A 21,644-nucleotide genomic window follows, 5' to 3' on the forward strand; every position below is an offset into this window, starting at 1 on the left:
TTTCATCCCACTAGCCTCAGCCCAGTGATCCAGCCTGTACAGATCTCTCTGTAGGGCCTTTCTACCGCCAGGAAGATCAACATTTCCACCCAGCTTGGTGTCATCTGCAAACTTACTGAGAGTGCACTCAATTCCCTCATCCAGGTAATCAATAAAGATATGAAACAGGACAGGCTCCAGTATCAACTCAAGAATGACAACTTGTAACGGGAAGTAACAATTAGGTAATAAAGTTGGGAAAAACGGCAAAGCACAGTTTCTGTTCACTTGGATTACAGAAAAAAGTTACTTGAATTCAACTAAAATCTAAAATCTCTGCTTGTGATAAAATTAAAATATAATTATATTTAGGCAACTCAGCTTTTCATCTTTCTTGCAAGAAATATCCTTTCCAAACAGAATGAACAATAAAACACGAAAGGGGAAAAATGTTTTTATGAAACCATTAATAATCAGACCTAATTGTACATGACACTAACAAAAACTGCTGTTGAAAGAAGACAAATATCAAAATTATAAAATATTGTTTTCATAAACTATATGAAGCTTCAGCTCACCTCTCCTAGTTAACTGCTGAAAAATAAATAAAAATAAGATCTGGAATATAATAACTGATTCCATTTAGAAAATCTAGATTACAGTTTTACCTAGAATTTCAGAAACCTATGAGGGTAGTCTGCATTCTTACATTCAATTCCTTACTTCGGGGACCGAAGCTAGTTCTGTATTTATGATAAAACAGATGGCAGAAAATATGAGGAATAAATGGGAGAATTATGCATGTATTGAAGTTACTTACTTTACCTGAAAAGGAGTTTTGTCATCTTCATTTATGTATAACAACACAGATGATTCCCTATATGGTATTAAAATTATTAAATTTAAAATATTAAATTTGTACTGTAATAGTATGCCTAGTAAAGCATTTACCTTTAGCTGTTTAAGCCAGTTCCCAAGCTATTAATGTTATAGTACAGAACAAAAAAAAGAATCAAAATCAAAGGTAAAGAACCTCCTTTCTCTTTTCTGCACTCTGTATTTAATCTAAACACTTTTAGAAATGCCTCTGAAGTCTCTTAAACTCTCCAAAGAGAATTCAGCCAAACAGACTGCGTGAGGGCCTGACTGAGAGCACTGAGTATAACTGAAAAAGAAAAGCATGCAATTATTTCCGAGAATTTTTTTTTTAATTCTGTTAGAAAATAAAACTAAAATTTGGGATGATAGCAGGTGCCGTTCCAACAAATACAGGACGTTCTCATACTGTTTAAAACATTTTTCTGATGTTTCAAGCACACATTATATGAAAAGGGAGCACACTGGATTATTATTAGCAAGATGGCCGTTATTTTCATGGCTATTCATTGCTATTGTGACTGTTTTAAGCGTGTTTCCTGAAAGCTATTCTCCATACTATCATCCAAGAAACAATTCAAGAAATTTTAGATGTATGAAAAAAGCCTTGTTTCCATAGGGCTTTTATGCTTGGAATACTTGATAAGTATGAACGTTCCAAGGATTTTGTTTATTCTTTCCATAAATTAGGTGAGGACCACCTTTCATTATATAATTCCAAGGGATCTCTAAAAGCAACATTGCACTAGAAGTTAATTGCTAAATTGCTAGATTGATCCTTGACATACTTTGGGCATAGGCATGACTCATGACTTAGCATCAGCTAAGACACGTTCCAGAGATATTTTTGAAGAAGCCTCTATTTCACAACGTGGACATAGACATTGGACATATGGTATGTCTGACACTCTCATCACAAAAGAACAGTCCCAGGCATATTCCTTTTCCAGGCAGACATGTAGCCAGAGGTTCCCACAACCAGTCTGTGACATACCTTCTGGGCAGAAGCTGTGCTGGTCCTCTCAATAACCACTCAGATCTCTTCTTCTGAGGACTATGTAACCAGTGTTGTTACTAGCACTCTGGGTTCTGCTGTGGAGACACACATGAGCCTTTTGTTTAGCCATTGAGTATATGGTTCCTATTTTAGGTAATTTTCAAATTATTTCCTAACAGCAGAAAAAGCAGAAGATGGAGACTACAACACATAGCACATGTCTTTTAGTCCCCAGGACCCCCTTTGCAAATGAGATCTTGTACTTTACAGAGCTTTGTTTTCCCAGTAGTAAACTATTTAAATGAATAACCACATTTATAAGCTACTCCTGGGGAAGAGCCAATTTAACAAAACCCATCCAGGAATTCACTGCAAATGAGATGTTGTCTCTCCAAAGACTCCGTTCCTTACCATCACAATGACAGACTTGGGATTGGTTTCTAACAGAGAATATCAGAAAGCTGGGAATTTGCCCATTAAAACTTAAAATTAAGATGGTTCAAGTGGCATAGACAAAAAGGGGACTCCACACAAAAATAAATAAACCAATGAAATTTAAGTATCTTTCACAGCAAATAAAAAACTGACAACAGTGAAGTAGTTAAAGTTACTTTTTACAGAACCTTTCCTTAGAAAATGAAACTATGCTATTAAGGTGCAATTCTTTGGAGCTAACTATGAGGGACTCCTACAGATTTGAAAATTATTTCAAATTTTTTTCATTATTATTATAATCATCATTTTAACTTGCTATAATTGTTACATATTTATATTGTGATTGATGTCAGTGGCAAAGATGCTATTGATTCAGTACCCGGAGAACTGAGCCATCTTTAAGATGTAGTTTGCTCCACAGTGTCATCTATTTACAGCTGATCTACAGACATCAAAGCTTATACTGTATAACAAAAATGAAGACTAGCATTGACAACGAATTTCTAAAGAGCACTTAACTATTCTTTTCAGGATCTGTCCATTCAGATTCTCAGCTATGTTAACTGCTACAGTGCAGAGGAAAATGCTGCTTAACAGAATCCAAAAAGTAGTTCCAAGCAGTAGCTTGTCTTTTTATTCTGAGGGAACAAATGTAATGTTCGTGGTGCACTATCTAGAATCAATCAATCTATATCGATGCACAGAAAAGTCTATCCCAGTGGTCACACACACCCACACTTGCAAAATCCATCTTCAATGGGTTTAGCTCATAAAATGATCTGATGCATAAGGATCTTTTAGGGACTTGGGGAAAATAGTCTGTTAAGTGCTGTTTTCTATCATAATCTCTTTGGGTCTTCTCTCAATTCAGCTTGCTCTCGCTAATTGCATAAAAGTGTACATCTACTATTTAATGTAGTGGTCAGGTTCCTCAAATTAGCCCAATGGCTTAACTTTTTGTTATGGTTGTTCTAAATTCAAAAGCCAGTCTCAATGAATATGCTTATTTTTGATAGATTCAGTAATCGTTACCACTACATTCATCAAATGCAGGCATATCAAGGGCACTGAAGTGTATTAATTGCAACAGGTTAAATCAGCAGTCACCTATAGAATTATTCCTTTTCATTTTCTTTCTTGAACTAGTTGGCCTTGATACCTTCAATTAAATCACCTGAATAGTACTTTATTGGTATTTTTTATTTATGCCACTATTCTGCTAACATCCATCCATAAATGATCACGGCTTATTTCCATCTGAGGGCATTTGTAAAAGACTCACTTATTCTTTACCGTTTTTTCTTCAAAGAGTGAAGGTGCTTCTATATCGTTTTGCTAACGCTGGAATTTTGCCAGGCTCACAAGAATTTTCTACACAATATACATGAAGAAGAGTTGGGTGTAGTGAATAAATATATGCCAAACTGTCTACAGTTTGTGAAGGAGATCCATTGAGATTAAAATCTTGTAGGTCATATGTAAGTAAATCAGTCTTTTATTTCTCCACTTTCAAGTTGATGCTTACAGCCCCCTTATCTAACTAACTTTAATCCTGCTTGGTACAAACAGAATCCCAAAATACGCAGCTCCTACTTGGCAGATGTATAATGTTTTCCTTTCCTGAGCAACTACCGACTTGCTGGCCCTATTTCCAGAAAGGAATATTAATTACATTTCAGCTTCTGATAGCATTAAGGTAGAGGTCAAATCTTAAGCAGTACCATGAACAGCTCTACAGAAATTGAAGCCTCCATCTTTCAGAACTTATTATAATTGTTAATTAACACCTTTTCAAAATCTACTGTCAGTTTGATCATGGTGGAAATTTGGGAATGTCGCTCTACCATTGCAAATAATTTGAACATTGAAAGAACATACTTTTACATCTAGAGTAGTCTGTTTGTCTACTGGTATACCATGATAATTAGCTAAGGATTCACCAGCAGCCTGGACACAGGCAAGAGCCATCTTGTAATTTAAGAAACTTTTTGATGTTGCCATTTAACTGACCTTTCTTGTGTTCTTAATGTCACACCAGTCAGTGAACTGAAGAGTAAAGTTCAGCTAAATTCAAAACTGTTCTAACGGCATTATACATGCACTTCCTTCAACTTGGTTTTCTTGCTGTCGAGCATGACGAATTACAGAGCACTCTGAAGTTTACTGATGCAAAGCAGTCACTTAGATTCTCTTCCAAATTTAAATGAATCACATTCTTCTCTTGATCGTGACAACACTTACATGAAATTATTATATGATTATCCTTTTGGTTTCTCTGAAATAAAGGTGAAATCAACTCAGGAATACACTTCTGTGTACTACGTTAAAGCCACTCAGCCTGTCCTGCCAATCACCAGGGAGAAAGCTAATTTTAAGACCTCCCATGTAACTTTAACTATAATGACAGCTTATTCTTTGTCAGACATGATAATGGAGGTTCAGCTGTGCAGACAGATACAGATTGGTAGAAGCAATCTCTATACAAGCACCTTCTTGGCCAGACACAAACCAACATGATATAGAAACTGTCAGGCTAATTATCAGTACATGTTATGCCAGGACTAGAAAATCTTGAGCAGAAACCTCACCTTTTTTCAGTGGTAGTTTCTTCCACAATATCGTTTCTGAAAGATTTTTTACTGATAATTCCTTGATTCAGACATTTTAGTAGTTCCACCATCTGAAAACTGCTTTTTTCTTTTTCTTTTTTTTCTTCATCAGACAGGTAATCAGATGTGATACAAGAAGAAACACAATCAAACTCACTGGTCCACCAAGATCACTAGGCCTCTTTGATCAGAGCTACTCCCCAGCCTGGTAAACCACAGCCTGTGCTTTCAAAGGAGTTCCTCCTTTCCAGGTACGGGGCTTCCTATTAATTCCCACTGAAGTTCAAAAGGCTCCTCTCAAGAAGGTCAACTGAAGATTTACAAAAATCAACTGGTGAATGCCAAGCTGGTACCAAGAGGGTAGATTTCCCTTCTTTCTGGTTAAGTTTTTTCTAATTTTATCTGCTTTTAGAGTTTTCATAATCAATTTAAGTGATAATATATTAATTTTACAAAATACAAAAATACATTGAGAATCAAGCAGATATATTTCAAAAAGTTGTATTTAAAATCAATTCTTTATTTATAAATTTCTTACAAGCTTTTGTGAAAGTATGCTAGATTTCTTGTATAATGAGGAAAAAAAATGAATGGGATCCAACTCACAGCACACAAAGAAAAGCAATACTAAAAATAACAATCATAGAGTCACAGAACATCCCAAGTTGGAAGGAACCCGTAAGGATCGAGTCCAACTGTATGCCATGATGAGGCCTTCCCTCAACCTCCTCTCGGTTGAACAAACCAGGGGACTTCAGCTACTCCTCGCATGTCTTGCCCTCCAGACTGTTCACCACGTTTGTAGCCCTAAGTCACAGTTCTGACAATGAAATAATCTAAGGAGTTCCAATAAGGAAAATAAACAATCAGAAACTTTCAATTTATTTCTCAATTCCTTTGTAGCATTTTCAAAAAGTTTGAAATGGAAAACAATGAAACCGTTGACAAAAGTTTTCATCATAAAGTTATATTTACTCTTTCTTTCATACTTCTGCTTCATGCTGCTTTTATTTACATACATAAATTATATATATACTCAAATATCAGGACTTGAATTTGAGTTCTGTGAGACTGGGGAAGACACAGAACAGGGGTGGCTCTCTCCCAAAATCATTAGTTGGGTATTTTGGTACAGTTAAGGAACTTATGTTCTACAGAAGATACAATATGGTGAAATTGTACTGTCAGCACACGAATGTCCTGATTCTTAAGTATAAGAATCTTATTATTTCTGCTCTGCCCTCTAAATAAAAAAAAATCTATGATAATATAACCATTTTAAGAGGAGTCAGTAAGATGGTGCTCAGTGATTGGGAAGTGCCCTGAGAAGGAAAAAAAAGACCATGGCTACGTAATTAAACACTCTTATCAGGATGGATATCCACACAGGAACAGAGTTAAAATTGCACAGGCAACCTTAATTACGATTTTTCCTGACTTTGCAATCTTAATCATGTTCTTTTAATCTACTTCTGTATTAGTAATTTTAATGTCATTTGGCAGTGGCACTATGAAAAACACTCACAAAGTTACAATAATGAACTTGACCTCAGCAGAAAAGAGAAACATAAGACAACTTACTTAGGACATTGGTTTTATCACTTTTCATAGCTGTGCATCTAAATGAAGCAACCCTGGTTACATAATTTAACATAAATTCTTAATTTATAATAAATTTTTTTTTAAAAAAAGCAAAAGAACAGCACGTGCATGACTTTCTCAGTTGTTTCTTTTCAAAATACTCTTCCATCACTTATCTATTCCACTCAGATATGTTGTTTTCCTGTCTTCTACTTCAATCCATTCTCAGATCTCTGTTATGGATACAGGTTTATGATGAAAAGCACAGTCAAAACACAACTTAAAAAAAAAAAAATCTCAAGTGAAACAAAAACATGGTTTAATTCCTCAAAGGGTTTATTTTCCAAACCTGAATTATTTGCTAAGCATAACTGCTCTTTTGTTACAGTATAGTCTTAATCCTGACTGAAAGTCCTACCTACATATTAGAGGGTGATGTCCATATCCTTCCTGTCCTAAATGCTAATGAGCATTTCTAAACCTCATGATCCTGAGTTCAGTCAGCAAGAATACCACTAAGGGGCAGTAACCACGTTTCCTGGATAGAACAAATATTCCCACTTCATTTCTTGTGAGAATCTGGAGATTAACGTGAACCTGAATCGATGGCTTCAGGTACAAGCAAACATGGCAATGTCTGAACAGAAGCTATGCAATGGGACCATGAAAACAGCCTGCAAATGGAGAACTTGTTGTGGCAGTTTGAGCATGGAAGCAGAAAACATGGAGATTTACAAGGGAGTGTCTGAAAGAAGAAAAGAAAGCACACGAGCACATGAAGAGCACAGGAAACAAAGATGACTCAGATTTCCTGAAAGAGGAAACTGCTCATTTTGTTTCCTGCTCTGCTCAGGAAACTGAGTATTCTTTGCAAACTGGACTGAAAAGACATAGATAACTTTGTACAATCAATGCAGCTTTTAATGGGAACTGGCCAAGGCAATAGTACTGGAGCATGATTTCACATCTATGTAAATATCTGAATTTATGTTTGGCAATTATTTCCTTGTTTTGGTATTAAGTATATTTGGTATTAAGCATATATGTGCTGGAGTTCGATGGATTGGAAAATCTGTGATTGGCTTCTGGATGAAAAACAGCTTCTCTGGGAACATTGGTAATAGTGAAGGGCACATTTCTTTCCTGTTAACAGTCATCTCCTACCAGTGGGCCTTTAAACAGCTCTAGAGATTAACTGAGTTTAGGCCAAAGGCAGATATCTTTTAACAAAATATATTACCTTGTAGCAGGAATCTATTCTCAGGCATTATCTGAATCATACTGAAAGGTTTCCACAGGCTTCACGGAACAACGGGTGAGTGAGTTCCTCAGTTTTTGCTACTAGCAGAAGCAGAGAAAAAGTGCAGGACATTCTCAGTGCTCAGAACACTCTCAGTCTTCAGCTGCAAATCCAGCCAACCTCAAATTTCTCCCAGGCCTATTTCCTAGTGATGTTCTGAACACGTGCAAAATGCACATGTCCCCTCTGGCTACCTCCTTAATTTGGGCATAAAGCTGCTGAAGAGAGGGATGGAAATCTATTTCAAGTTGAATGGATGACTTTATAGAGGAATAAATTATTCAAATTAATTAAGCTTTGTATTTTGTTATTTTCCCCCCTTTGTGAGTTGACCAGTGCAGTCTGCAATTTTCACGATTTCATATAAATCACAAATGTATTCATTATTCACTAAGCAATTTTTATAAATCAGCCCTGAGCCTATACGGTTTGATCCTGAGACTGTTTACTTTTTTTTTTTTTTAACTTCTCATTGGTTGCAAATATCAAGTTGCAATTTTTTCCTGCTGCTTGAATGGTTAAACTTCATGAAACAACTCTACATTTGTAAGAGATGAAAAAACAACTTCCACAAATACTTATGTGTGTTTAACATCTAGTCTGTCCATGGAAAATTCTGCCAGTAGAGTCATTCACAAAAGCATTTTCCAGAAAGGTGTCCAAAGTAGATGGTGGTGGTGGGGAGAACATATAAGTTTTGAATGCAGGTAAATATTTTAATTATTTTTATGCTATTCACCCACATACCCTCATACCCTAACTTGTAAGGGGAGGGGGAACCATTGTTTCAGTTTTGTTAAGTTTTGATACAACATAAAATCAACACTCATTAATGAATGAGTAAAGTAATGATTTTAGCAAGGACATACATTCATGTTGTAAAATAAATATTCTGTTTTAATCAATGTAAAATGTGAAAGACATATGCATGAATCAGCAACAGGGGCCACATCCAGCTTACGGGCTGCTTCCATTGAAAAGATGTAGAAAAGATGTTTGGGAGAGTGACTAGGTGCTGCTGTCATAAAAGTATCTCCTCCTGTATGAACAACTTATACACCAAAGCCTGTATACTTACCAGCTGTACCAGAATTAAAAGCATGAATCTGCATCTCCCCATAGCCCAGCTGAGACTGTCAGCACCGCCTTAAGGAACCCCAAAAGCTAGCAAAGTCTGGGCAAGCTGGATCACATAAGGAACACACATAATCAGAGCGTGGGGTGAGTTTTAGGATGCCGCCTTGGCAGAGCTCAACAAGAATGCCCCTCTGCCATGCTTTCATGAGTACACGATATTGAAGTGAAACACGTTTTCCGTATCAAATTCTTTCAGTCCGTATATTTAGATACTTTGTGCACAATCTCCCTAGTTAAAACAACTTCTGGACATTTTTTATGATATTGTTTCTATAAAGAATCTGTTATTTTGATTTCTTTAGATGTGGTCATTCAAAAGCTTCCTCAGCATCTCCTATAGTGCATTATCATATTCCTTCTGGCGATCCCAAGCCTTCCTGTCTCTCTTGTACTTTCACAGACTTTGTTTTTAGACAGCTTATTATATGGCATTATGAATCACATCGTTCTTTCCATTGCTTAACTTGATTCTGTATCAGCAAGATTAAACAGCTGTATAAACACCTCATCTTTTAAAGCCGTTCATGGTCTTTATTTATTCCTATTTGATTTATGTACTGTAATTACTCCACCTGAGTACTTTGCAGCAGGCTGTCTACCTACTTTTAGTGAAACTTCAAACAGATCTTCACCACCAGTCTGTTCCTGTGGCACACGACACTAAGGTATACTTTAAAGACTTTCAATTTTTAGTGGCTTTCCGTCTCACAAATTAAGCATTCGCCCTATCTCTTATATCACACAGCTATCCTTGCTCATTACCTAACTATCTGCCTTAAACAGCATTTCTTATATGAAATAAAAACACGTTATTCCGGCACTGTGGTTACTGTCTCCTAGCAACAGAACTTCTTAATAAGGCACTTGTTATTTGCTGGGGTCTGTGGCATGAATACTTTAAAAAGCCTTAATTTTCTGTATAGGTTCCCTAAATTAATCAATCCTTTTCATTATAAGCTTGATGACCTATGAAAACGGTTTATTATTAACATAATAACACAATAACTCAATCTTTAAAATATGATATCTTTAAATCCCTTTGTACTAATGTTTCATTTCAACATTGCATTTAAATTAAGCGGAATAAAGTTCTTTTCTCACATAACCAGAATTTTCTGTCTAGACAGTTTTATGCCCATGAGTGCAGGTTCTCATAAGCATATTTGTAAATTACTACAGTAGATCACAAATAAATATATCACAATAAAAGAGTTCCATGTTGTGTAAGTTCTTCTCTAATAAAAACAATGAACTTTTTGGCTATGTTCAAAATATAAGAAGTGGATTTTTAAAGAAAGCACAAATCTGAGAAAATAATGGAGAAGCCCCTATTGAAAATACTAAACAATTCATTTTAAATTCACCAGATTCCTTAGACTTGCTATTATAAAAGTAATGAAACACAATATAGCTGATATCTGATAGATGAGTTATTTCTTGTAAACTTTTTCATTTCTTGTCTATCTTACAAAATCATATGTTCACAGGGTAATACTGGAAATCATGCAGAAATAAGTGCAATTTTGCTTCTATAGACAAATCATTCATTTGTAAGAAATTTGTTTGGAAAAATAATGCATTTCCTACTTCCACAATTTTGAAACAAGTCAAAGAGTTCTAATGTTTGTACTGTTGTACTGCAAAGTATTGCAAGTGTAGTTTGCAAAAAAGTTAAGATGCATTACAAAGTTGTTTGTTTATGTACACAATTTTAATGCCAATTTGCAAGCTGTCATTAATAAATCAAGAATGAAAACTGAAAGTATGCCTTCACAGACAGATCTAAGGAATAACATGCTGAAAGAGGCATCTGAAGAGAAGGAACAAGCAGCTGGAGGAAAGAAATGAACTAGAGGCCAGTTCAAAATGCAGGTTTATGAATGAGAAAACTATGAAAGCATGCACGTGGAAACAATGTCCACTGAGTATCTGTGCTGATGAACAAGCAGGACAGTTTTTCTAACCTCCAAAAGTAAAAGAGAAAAGTTGAGAAAGAGAAATTTATCTGGCAGTAAGCCTCAGTTGTTGGTACCTCTGACGTCTTACCAACCTGCAACTGACTAATTTGGGAAGAATTTAGGGTTATTGAAGGAGATGATTATCTGGAAAGTCATATCATACATGCCTCTTTTCCCTCAAAAAGAAAGTATCAGCTAAATCTGTAAGGTAGGCTATAAGTAAGCTAAAATGTTGGTGGGTTACCAAGAGGTACGTTTTGGTTTGTGAAGTGCTGGGAAGTCTCTTATGATACCTGTATCATGCTTCAGTTGGCCCTGACTTTGTAAAACCTCCCTCTCAGAGAGAATAAATGTGATCAGGTAATCAGGAAGGTTTTTCATTCAATGGAGTAATAGTGGCTCAAACACTCTGCTATGTAAGCTACTCTCAAGGCAACATTAATCAAATCATAGCAAACCTTTGAAAGAACATGGCCAGAAGAACTAAAGTTATTCATGTACAGAGTATAAAAATAAAACTATGAGAAATATTTCTGAAACCCAATGGAATGGATCATAATACTAGGACACTGAAATTGAAGTTTATCACAGGGTCTGCATTATCTTTTCAGCAGATAAATCAGAATGTGAGAAGTCTAATTCACAAATTCAAAGATGGGATAACTGGAGGACATCCACTTGCAAAAATAGCAAGTAGCAAAATTTTCATTTAATGGCTGTCAGCAATGCGTAAGAGGTTCAAAAAATTACTTCAATGTCTAACAACAATCTAGAAAATATTCAACATTTATAGCTTTTAAAAATAGTATGCAATAATTGTTTAGTGAACATGCTCAGCAACCAACACAGGTAACTTCATACTGACTGAAGGAAGAATTAATCACTGTCTTTAAAATGTAGTGGATACCTTGAAAAAGAGATATTACATTTCATTTACATTGTTTGAGCAATATATGGCACAACAAACAATAAAAAATATAACAAGAACTTTTCAAAGCACCAGTTTCTGAAAAATTTAAGCAACTATCATTATCACTGTATTTTGGAATTAATGAAGTATTAGTGAAAACTGGTAATGATTACTAGCTGTCCCAAAATGGATAATGAAACGAGATCTTGACCACAAAATACAGATAGATAATTTCTATCTGATTACAGAAATGTAAATTCGGATCCATAGTTGGGAATTTCTAAAAGTACATCTATGTAAAAAATAAAAAAAATACGGATTTGGAGTCTAAGTAAGCTGATATGGCTCCTAAAATACCTAAATAGACTGGTCAACCACAGAGACCATCAACAAACAGATGCTAAAAAATAGAACAATTCTTGTCAACAAGTTTCATGGTTAATGGGTCTTGTCAAATGAACCAATAAGGTTTTTTAGAGTATATGATGTTTGGATGTTTAAAAAAAAAAAAAAGAAAACTTCTGTTGATGAAGAACTTGGATTTTAAAATAAATAAATACATCCGACTTAGTACAATGACATCTTGATTTTGAAATCTTACAATTTAAAAAACTGCATTATATAGAAGCAGCATCACATACTTTACCACTACTTTACCAGCACACCTGAAGATGAAATGACTGGGAAAATATTAATGAATTGGGCAGCAAATCAGTGAGGTACTTCAAAGATCAGTTTGGGTCTAAATCTCATCAATATTTTTAATTGATTATCTGGGGATATTCCCGATGAATGAGAACAGAAAATCTTTGGTGGCTAAGTGTTTCAACTGACAGATTCATGGAACAGTGAGTAATGAGGGAGCTGGTTACTGCTACAAACAGTCTGAATCACTTGGCTAAATGGTCACAACATGACAAATGTTTTTAATAGATCCTAAAACGCAAAAAGTACCTCTGTGAAGAAGCAACAGAAGTTGCACTCACAAGACAGTATTTTCTCAATTTGCTACTTTTACAGAGCAGAAGACAGAGAGGATCTGTATTTACAGGGTTTTTTGTTGTTTTTTTTTTGTCATTTTAAAAATGAGCAGCCTGTAAGGAATTTAGTTTTAGACAGATAAAGACAAAACAACATTCAGTGACTTAAATCTGAAGGGAAAGGAATGTAATTTAACAGTTTCTGCTTAACAATGCAATTCCATGAGTGTGGTGGTTTCACCCTGACAGGCAACTAAACTCTGCCACACCACGCTCTCACTCTCCCTCCTCAAAAGAACAGGAGCAGAAAATGCAATGGAAAAGGGGTAGAGGGTTGAGTTAAGGACAGGAAGATTGCTCACCAATTACCGTCATGGGCAAAACAGACTCAGCACAGGGAGATTAATGTACTTTTTTTTGCTTATTACTAATAGGCTAGAACCTGCAGGGGCTCTCCATGGGCTGTACCTCCTTCAGGCCTCATCCACTGCTGCACTGAAGGTTCCTCCATGGCTGCATGTGGAGATCTGCTCCGTGCAGTGCCCGTGGGCTGCAGGGGGACAGCCTGCTCCTCCATGGGCCTCTCCTGGGCTGCAGGGAGCTTCTGCTCCACATCTGGAGCACCTCCTGCCCTCCTCCTGCACTGACCTTCATGGCTGCAGGGCTTTTTCTTTCCCATACCTCACCCCTCCTTCCCAGCTTCTGCTGCGCATCATTTTTCCCTTCTTTAAAACTGCTCACCCAGAGCATACCCAACATTGCTCACAGCTAAGATCTGGCAGCAGCAGGTCCATTCTGGAGCACCTGAGCTGGCTCTGATCTGACATGGGGCAGTACTAGGCTCTGCTCACCCCTTAAGTCTCCCGGTACCAAAATCTTGCTACACAAACCCAATACAATAAGCTTCCCATTTTCTTGAAACTGGTGACACTCTGGGTAGTATGCTTATTAGTATGATTTTTTTTTTTCTCTGGGGGAGAGGGATGCAGGGCAGAGGGAAGGGACATATTCCCTCACTTGAATGCCTCCAAATCTGGTGCTCTTCAGCTCTTACGTCAGCTCTGCCCAGACTCCTCAGCCAATGGCACGTGCTTTACCTGGCCAGATTCCAGTGTGAGACAAAAGTTCAGAGCAGTTCAGACATGACCACAAAGGAGCTGAGCACCAGTAAGAGGATGGCACAGCAAGGACACAATGGAAAACATGGTGGCCAAGCACAAAAGCTCAACACAAAAGTAAAAGCTCTCAGTGTTTTCAACCCAGATGTATAAGGTAACTAGTGTTTTGGAAACTGTATGCTTAACATATCACATTTGCTATATTTTCCAGATAATTTTAAGGACACAAAATAATCATCTTATGTATGTCAGCATCAGCACTGTTTTTATAATTATATTTGAAAACCAGAAAAGAAACCCAGCCATGATGAGAGACTGCGGAAACTGACCTCTAACGTATTTGTGACAAATTCACATTCCATTCTAAGTCATAGAATCACAGAATGGCTTAGGTTGGAAGGGACCCCAAGGACCATCAAGTTCCACCCCCCCTGCCACAGGCAGGGTTGCCAACCACTAGATCAATTACTAGGTCAGGTTGCCCAGGGCCCTATCCACCCCGGTCTTAAACACCTCCAAGTCAAGTCTAATTATCTCCCCAAACTTTTCCAGAAAAAGTAACATAAAAGCCAACTACAATAATAATATTTACCAACTTTTGTAAGCTGTCAACAGCTCTGAGATCTTCAAATGAGAAAGAAACAGAAGCCATATGGCATAACTACAAAACTCACCAGTAAAATTACTGGGAGGTATGTCTACAATATGCATGGATCATAGTGGATGACCATTCAAACAATGACCTAACCATACTCATCTATTTGCTCTGTGCAGCACAATATCACAGGTTAACCAACCCTGGTCCAAAAGTGTCAGGGCAGTACTTCACTGGAGCTAATAAATCTCCCCTAGCAGATATCACTCACCTACCTGCAGAACTTACTTCACTTCCATTTCTGGTAATAACCCAAATTTTATTAGATTAGGCATCTCTGTACTGTGAGAGATTTGATCAAGAGGTGCCACGCAGTACAGTACTCTGCTGTGAAGCAGAAGGATGTGGCTCTGGTCCTTAAGTTAAAACTCAAGTCTGCTTCCCTCTACTTCTGTGCACATTGCAAAAAAAAAAAGCAGATCTGTGTTACATCTCTGTAACTAACACAAGTAACTGGGCAACAGCACATACACACAGATGGAAACAATCATCATTAACTTAGTCTGATACATTCTCTTCTTAAATTTATGCTAACATTTGACTATTATTATTTGACTATTATCCCATATTTGAATATTTCTTCATCTGCTTCAAACAAACATAAGATATCCCAAGTTAGGATGGACCCCCAAGGACCACAGAGTCCAACTTCTGGCTCTACACAGCACTACCCAAAATCCAACACTATGTATGAGAGCAGTGTCCAAACGCTCCTTGAACTCCAGCACATAGGGCCATGCCCACCGCCCTCTGGTGCAGAGCCTTTCCCTAACCTCCACCGGCCCCTCCCCTGACGCAGCTCCATACCATTCCCTCGGGCCCTGTCATTGTCACAGAGAGCAGAGCTCAGCACTGCCCTCCGCTCCCTATGAGGAGCTGCAGCCACCATGAGGCCTCCCCTCAGCATGCTCTGCACTGAGCAAAACAAAGGAACAAACCTCAGCAGTTCCTCATATGTCTCGCCCTCTCAGTCCTTCCCCATCTTCATAGTCCTCCTTTGGATACTGTCTAACAGCTTTATGACCTTCTTGTGTTGCGGCACACAAACCTGCACACAGTGCAGGAGGTGAGGCTGCACAGCGCAGAGCAAGACAAGCCCTTCCCTCACCCAGTGGCGAAAACAAAAATAAACAAAACAAAATTAACAAAAATTAAAAACAAAATAAAAAAATCACCACCGATGTAAGAATTTAGAGGAAACTTAGACATTCTAATAATTAGTTCATTAAAAATAAGCAGAATTGTCAAATAGACACATTATACTACATATTTTTCTGCACTGGGTGAGAACCAGTGGAGAAATATTCATTCCATTGAAGCCAGTGGAGTTTTGTTTTTTTTCATTGACAATAGCAGGACCAAGGTTTAACTCCAAATGTCTGTTTATCACATGGACATGGTAAGATCTATCACAGCTTTAATTTCTCACTTTTAAAGACTTTGAGATTAGTTGTTGAGGAAGACACTCAATTTAGGGAAGACTGTTACTTAGCAACCTTAATCATTTTAAAACAAAGCTTTAGCTTGTCTATTATTTCCTCACTGAAAAAAAAGATCTCTATCCCTAAGCGTTTCTAACCAAATTAACAGTGAACATCTAGACTGAACATCTAGACTGAACATCAGGGGAAGGCCATAAGCAAGCTGCTTGTTGAAGTAGCATCCTTTCATAGCTCAACTCTTTCCTGGTTTATCCATTCATGTCAAAGAAAGCCTCAACTCTTAAAGAAGAAACGAATTCCTCCAGATACACTAGCTGCTGGCTGATGTAGTGAAGCCAATTCCACAGGCATGAAAAAAATGATGCTTTTGTAAACAAACAGAAATAAACACCTGCTGGGTTTCATTCTCTGCAATAAAGTGCTCAAGAAAAATGTAGAAATGTGGTGGAGTTCATCCTCAAAATCAAATATCAGATCAGAATTAGTTTCTTACTATGCCACCTAAGACTCAAGCTCGAACAGACCCCACTAAACTCCCAACCTTAGTCCCCAGTCATGTACTCTGAAAGTTTTTGGTGCTCCTAATCATCGTATGTAACGAGCTGAGCTACACAAAGGTTTCAAGAAAAAGACAAGGCAACAACATATGGCCTAAGCAGACTGTTCATGTCTTTCCCTAAAGAAGACACAGTTTCACCTTAGACTGACCTTGCAATTACAGGCTACTGGGAGCAGTTATGCACTTGAAAACAGTCAACACAACAAATGACAGGGACAGGAAAAGCCTCAGAAAATACTGAATGCGGAGAGCCCTCAATAAGCAAGCTCTGTATTCTGGCCACATTGAGCCATCCTCCTCTGATCAGGCAGGCTGCTACCTGAATCTTAAAACTGAAACATGCAAGTAAAAGAATCCTTTGTAATATCACTTCCTATACATCTGAAACAATGATTAAAGCTTTTCCAGAGGTGCACTTATAGCAATTTGTGGCCAAGGTTCTGAAAAAAATCATCTCCAAAATAATAAATTTTAATAACTGCAAAGTAAGCAAAGTGGATTAATGTGCCTGCTTCCTCCAGCAGCAAGAATAGAATCTGACTAGCTTTTCCTGAGCAGGTATTAAGCAGCTAGGGAAAATTTGCAATGCCACCTGAAATAATTCATGTCTATAGGACTCAATTCAGTAACATTAATAAAATTTAAATCCAGAGTCTGTACTCATTACAGTTTAGGAAACATTGAAATTTCAGCAGTAAACCACCAAATTCTCCATAACTAATCTGCACCTACTGTTATGTATGTGGGGCAAGAATAATTTTCCATATTGTTGACAAATGCACAGATCTTAGAAACCTGCTAATGTTAGATTAAAAGATATCTTGGCTTTTTTAATTACCCAGGAATACAAAAGCTTAAGAATGTCTTTGTATCACTCTTACGCCACAAGCTCTAGTTGATGTATTATTTCTTTGAAACACACACACATTTACTTGTACTTGATTTGCACAAAAGATGAACATAATAAATATTTGCAAACAGTCCAAAATCCCGAATGGCTTTGTAATTTACTGGAGGAATTTTATATATGCTGACTAGACTATAGGACTACAGCTAGTGACAAGTATTACAGATAATTGGCATTTCTTGTCAGGGAAACCTTTTTCTAATATTTTTTTTCTTTAAATTAGTACTGGCTTTATATCAAGCATGGATCTCAACTTGATATCCTTTTAGGAGGGATGCGGTAGATCAGCAGATGACAACATTAAGAGAAACACATTTCATGTTTATTCATTAAAAAAAAACACTCTAGAGATTAGGAGAGCTAAAATATGTTTTCCTCTGCATTATTCTCGTGTTTGATTGTTAAAGGGCTTTTCTCCTAGTAACACAGTAACAGTTGCTGACTCTTCTTCCTCCACAATTTCACGACACGTTTCACACTGGAGCTTAGTGATTTATTCTTAATGCCTTGCTGCTGTGAGAAAGTATTTTTGGACAAGTTGAGTGCTGTATACCTAAAAATTAGACACGGAGAGGGGAAAAAAAATCCCTTTAATTCAACAGGTTGCATGAAACACCTCTATGCCAGAAGACACCAAAGCCATGGCTTTCAGGAGAAGGGAGGGTGCGTATTTACTGCATTTTTAAAGGTATAATATGTGCTATACGGTGTACTCATGGGGAGACTACTGATTTAAAAACTCCCACTCAGTTGCCACCTCCATCAGATCAGGTCAAGAATCTGGGAGATTTTATCTCAGTGAGCCAGGAAAGAGGTCACTCCATGGGGGGAAGCAAGCCCTGGAGAAAGACTGTTACACAACTGCTGCTGCTGCTACCAGACGGGACCATTAGCCAGGGTGTGCTTGCATCTCTAAGGCTGAAAAACAAGGAGATAAAATTCCATCACTGACACAACACCCTGATTTTACTTTCATGAGTTGCTCAATTTAAAAACAGCAAGTGTTTGGATTCTTACATCCTAAAATTAAAATTACATCAATTCAACTTTGAGGACTCAGAGCTGTCGCAGCTGAAGAAGAGAAAGGAGCCCCCAGGAGGACTCCCAGTGCTTACTTGTTCATTCTAAATGCGAATGCTAAATCTTATTGATCTTCTGATCACTACAAATTATTGGTAAGCTCTGCATTAAAACAGACTGCTGTAAATTGGAGTTGACAGTATTATCACTGAAAGAAATGCATGAGCTCTGTGTTTGCCAAAGTGTGACCTGCCGGTCTAGTGGTGCAGTACTGTGGCACTGCAAGGATTGCTATTTCTTATCCAACTGCTCTTCTCAAGCAAATTTTTTCATTCACATAGAATTAACTTTCCTTAGGAACATTTCTTCAAACTAGGCATGCACCACCACTTAATAAGAAAAAAGAAAAACAAAACGCAAAGGGTACTAGGACAGCACACTCGTTCTGCTTGCTTCCCATATCCAGGTGCAATCACACTAGACTCTGATGCATCAGGACATTAACACCTTTCCAGACAGCCTCATTTAGTTAAACCAATCTCAGTAGATATTGTGACAGTAGCATGTATGCAAGCAGGTCCCAGAAATCAAACTTAGGTAGTAGGACACTTGAGGAACCGTACCATGCTAACTTTGTTCACTGACTGGAACAAAGACCTTTTACTGTTTTTCTCCTATTTATTTGCATGGAAACTACAACACATACAAAGAGCACAATAACACTATTTGATAGAGCAAATTCTCAGCTACAAAACATTATTTTTCAACATAGTAACCACCATAAACTATGCATTTTTGACAGCAATTAATAAGAGCCTGCATGCCATACTTGTAAAAATCTGCTCCAGCAGAGGTGACCCACTGTCGCCACTGCTGAAATGCACCACCCACCACCTCACTGTGCTCACATTCACTGCTTGGTATCCATCAGCATTCAGCAAACACTGATGAATGTCAATGGGTGCAATTTTTTCCACATGGAGGAATTCAATTCCACACCTTTGCTTAAGATGCATTTCCACACCAGATATCATTGTCAGGCAGCCTTTCTGCTGCCATCTGTCACACAGCATTGAAACATAACAGAATACTGACAGGAAGATTCAACCCCTCCTGTGATACCACCAACATCTACCTCTGATTTTGTGGGCCAACATCATAAAACAGGAGGCATTACTTTTGCAGCAGCTCTTACATCTTACAATCAAAACAGTTCACTTAAGAGAATTTCCTCTGGCTTTTCAAATTTAACAAATAGCCTAAAGAGAGAGAGATGGTCGAACTGGAAAATGCTGCCACTGGGTTGCAATTAAGGGATAGGTCTTAGGAATGCAACAATTGGCACTGCAACTCCTGGTTACTTTAGGTACCTGTGTCACAAAGCGGAGACAAAGATCTTGTACTGGGTACACTTCCCTTCTTCCTGAAGGACAACCTAAGCAGAGCCTGCAGGCAGATATTCCAAATGACAATCACTGGCAGCTGTACCACTGTGCAGAAAAATTGCTTAGCTCTATAGGCTACAAACAGAGCAGAGAGCAAACAGAGCACAGTTCTCAGATACGAAGTAAGAGCTTATTGCTTTGGTTCAGATTAAAAGTGCATCTGGTTTAATTATCTATTTCCTGTTAGGTCCAATAGACTATAATTAAAGGAAAAGATAAGAAATGGGTCAAGAATAAACCTACCTCTCCTGGACCCACACTGTTGGTTGCCCAAGTTCGGAGGGAAAGGGCTTTCTGAAGGTTGTGACTGCTGTTAACTTTGACAGCCAAAGTATTCTGCACGAGTTTTTTAATCTGCTTTGGAGCCCATGATTTTGGCTCTCAGATCATCTTATGGCATCAAGTTCCACAATTTCATCAGTACATGGCAATATATATATATGTATATTTTATTTGGCTGCCTCCCAATTCTTCCATGGTGAGTAATGGTAAATAACCATTTCCTTCCATGTTTTCATAGGACCCTCTCAAGGTCAACAACAGCTCCTTAACTTCTGATCATCTTTGTTACTCTGCTCTCCTCTGAGTAACATCTTGTTTTGAAGCAGGAAAACAAAAAATTCATATAGCATTCCAGATACAATGTGCCACAGATTTAATACACTGGATTAACGAGGATTTTATTTCTTAACATTTCATTCACGTTTTTAATGTGTTATGAGCAGTTAGCTAAGGTTTTCAGAGGAAAAAAATTAGATTTATATCTAATATTTCCTTCTGTTTTACTGTTCTCTTTTCCACAGACACCATTATTTCCAGAAACGAGTGCTTAAAAAAAAAAAAAGGGTCAGTTCTCTTCATCCTAAAGTTCAGAGACTCACTACTCAAATAATTAGCCTCCACGGGTTGGAAACCAAATAATTCTGATAATTTCATCAAAGTAAGGAAAGATTTATGGTGAAAAAAAGACACATATCGATACAGCGCTATTCTATAGTAAAACAAAACACTCAATTTCCTGAGGAAAAAACAAGGGGCAAGTAACCCAGCCTACCGCTCGCTACGGAGAAGACCCAGAGGCAAGGCACAGGTTATGTCAGGCTTCCAATGACACCAGACCAAAAAAAACTTCAGGAGATATCACTTCAGATCCTTCCAAATAATTAAAAAAAAATCCTCTTTTTCAATTAAATACTACATGTCAACCTTGGGCTTTACTTTCCAGAAAATTTGGCAGCTTTTCTGGTCTCTTCACAGTGCTGCTGTGAAAAGGCAAGCCCTAAAGGAGATTAGGCTGGCACCTGGAGCCACTTGGAGCATAACAACAACTTTATTGAGTCTGCACGTTTGTGGACAATGCTACGTATATATTCTCTCCTTATATGTCAGTAGATGGCACTCTTTATATTTACTATGTATATATTTGGCACATTTAACAGAAAAAAAATGCTTCTTTTTATGGAACTACAGTAGTAGATCCCATGTCCCTAAATAGCATCCCTTAGTGGGGAGCTCTGTGTTTTGCCTACTGCTTAGTGTAGATTTGTTTTCCCTGGGCACACAAGCTGATCAAATATGCTGATCAGAGCAAATAAGACTATGGAAACATGAACTGTACATACAGTCTGTACTTTATGCAATTAGTAGATAATCCATTCTCCAATCCACAATATAATAACCCTAAAATTGTCCCTGTCTACAATGGCCAACAAAGTTTTCAGCACTGACAAAATTTA

The 21,644-nt window shown here is 37.5% G+C and overlaps 1 protein-coding gene across 1 annotated transcript in view; it reads right to left on the reverse strand.

Moving 5' to 3' along the window:
- Positions 1 to 21,644, reverse strand: part of EIPR1 (EARP complex and GARP complex interacting protein 1) — a 168,511-nt gene that overhangs the window by 49,161 nt on the left and 97,706 nt on the right. Inside the window, exons 11-12 of the transcript XR_002437250.1 lie at positions 1,850 to 1,947; positions 805 to 856 (exon numbers count right to left, since the gene is read on the reverse strand). The gene's annotated coding sequence lies outside the window, so the exon portion shown is untranslated. The remainder of the gene's footprint in view (positions 1 to 804; positions 857 to 1,849; positions 1,948 to 21,644) is intronic.

This window comes from Numida meleagris, chromosome 3, assembly GCF_002078875.1.
Source record: "Numida meleagris isolate 19003 breed g44 Domestic line chromosome 3, NumMel1.0, whole genome shotgun sequence".
In the NCBI taxonomy this organism is placed as follows: domain Eukaryota; kingdom Metazoa; phylum Chordata; class Aves; order Galliformes; family Numididae; genus Numida; species Numida meleagris.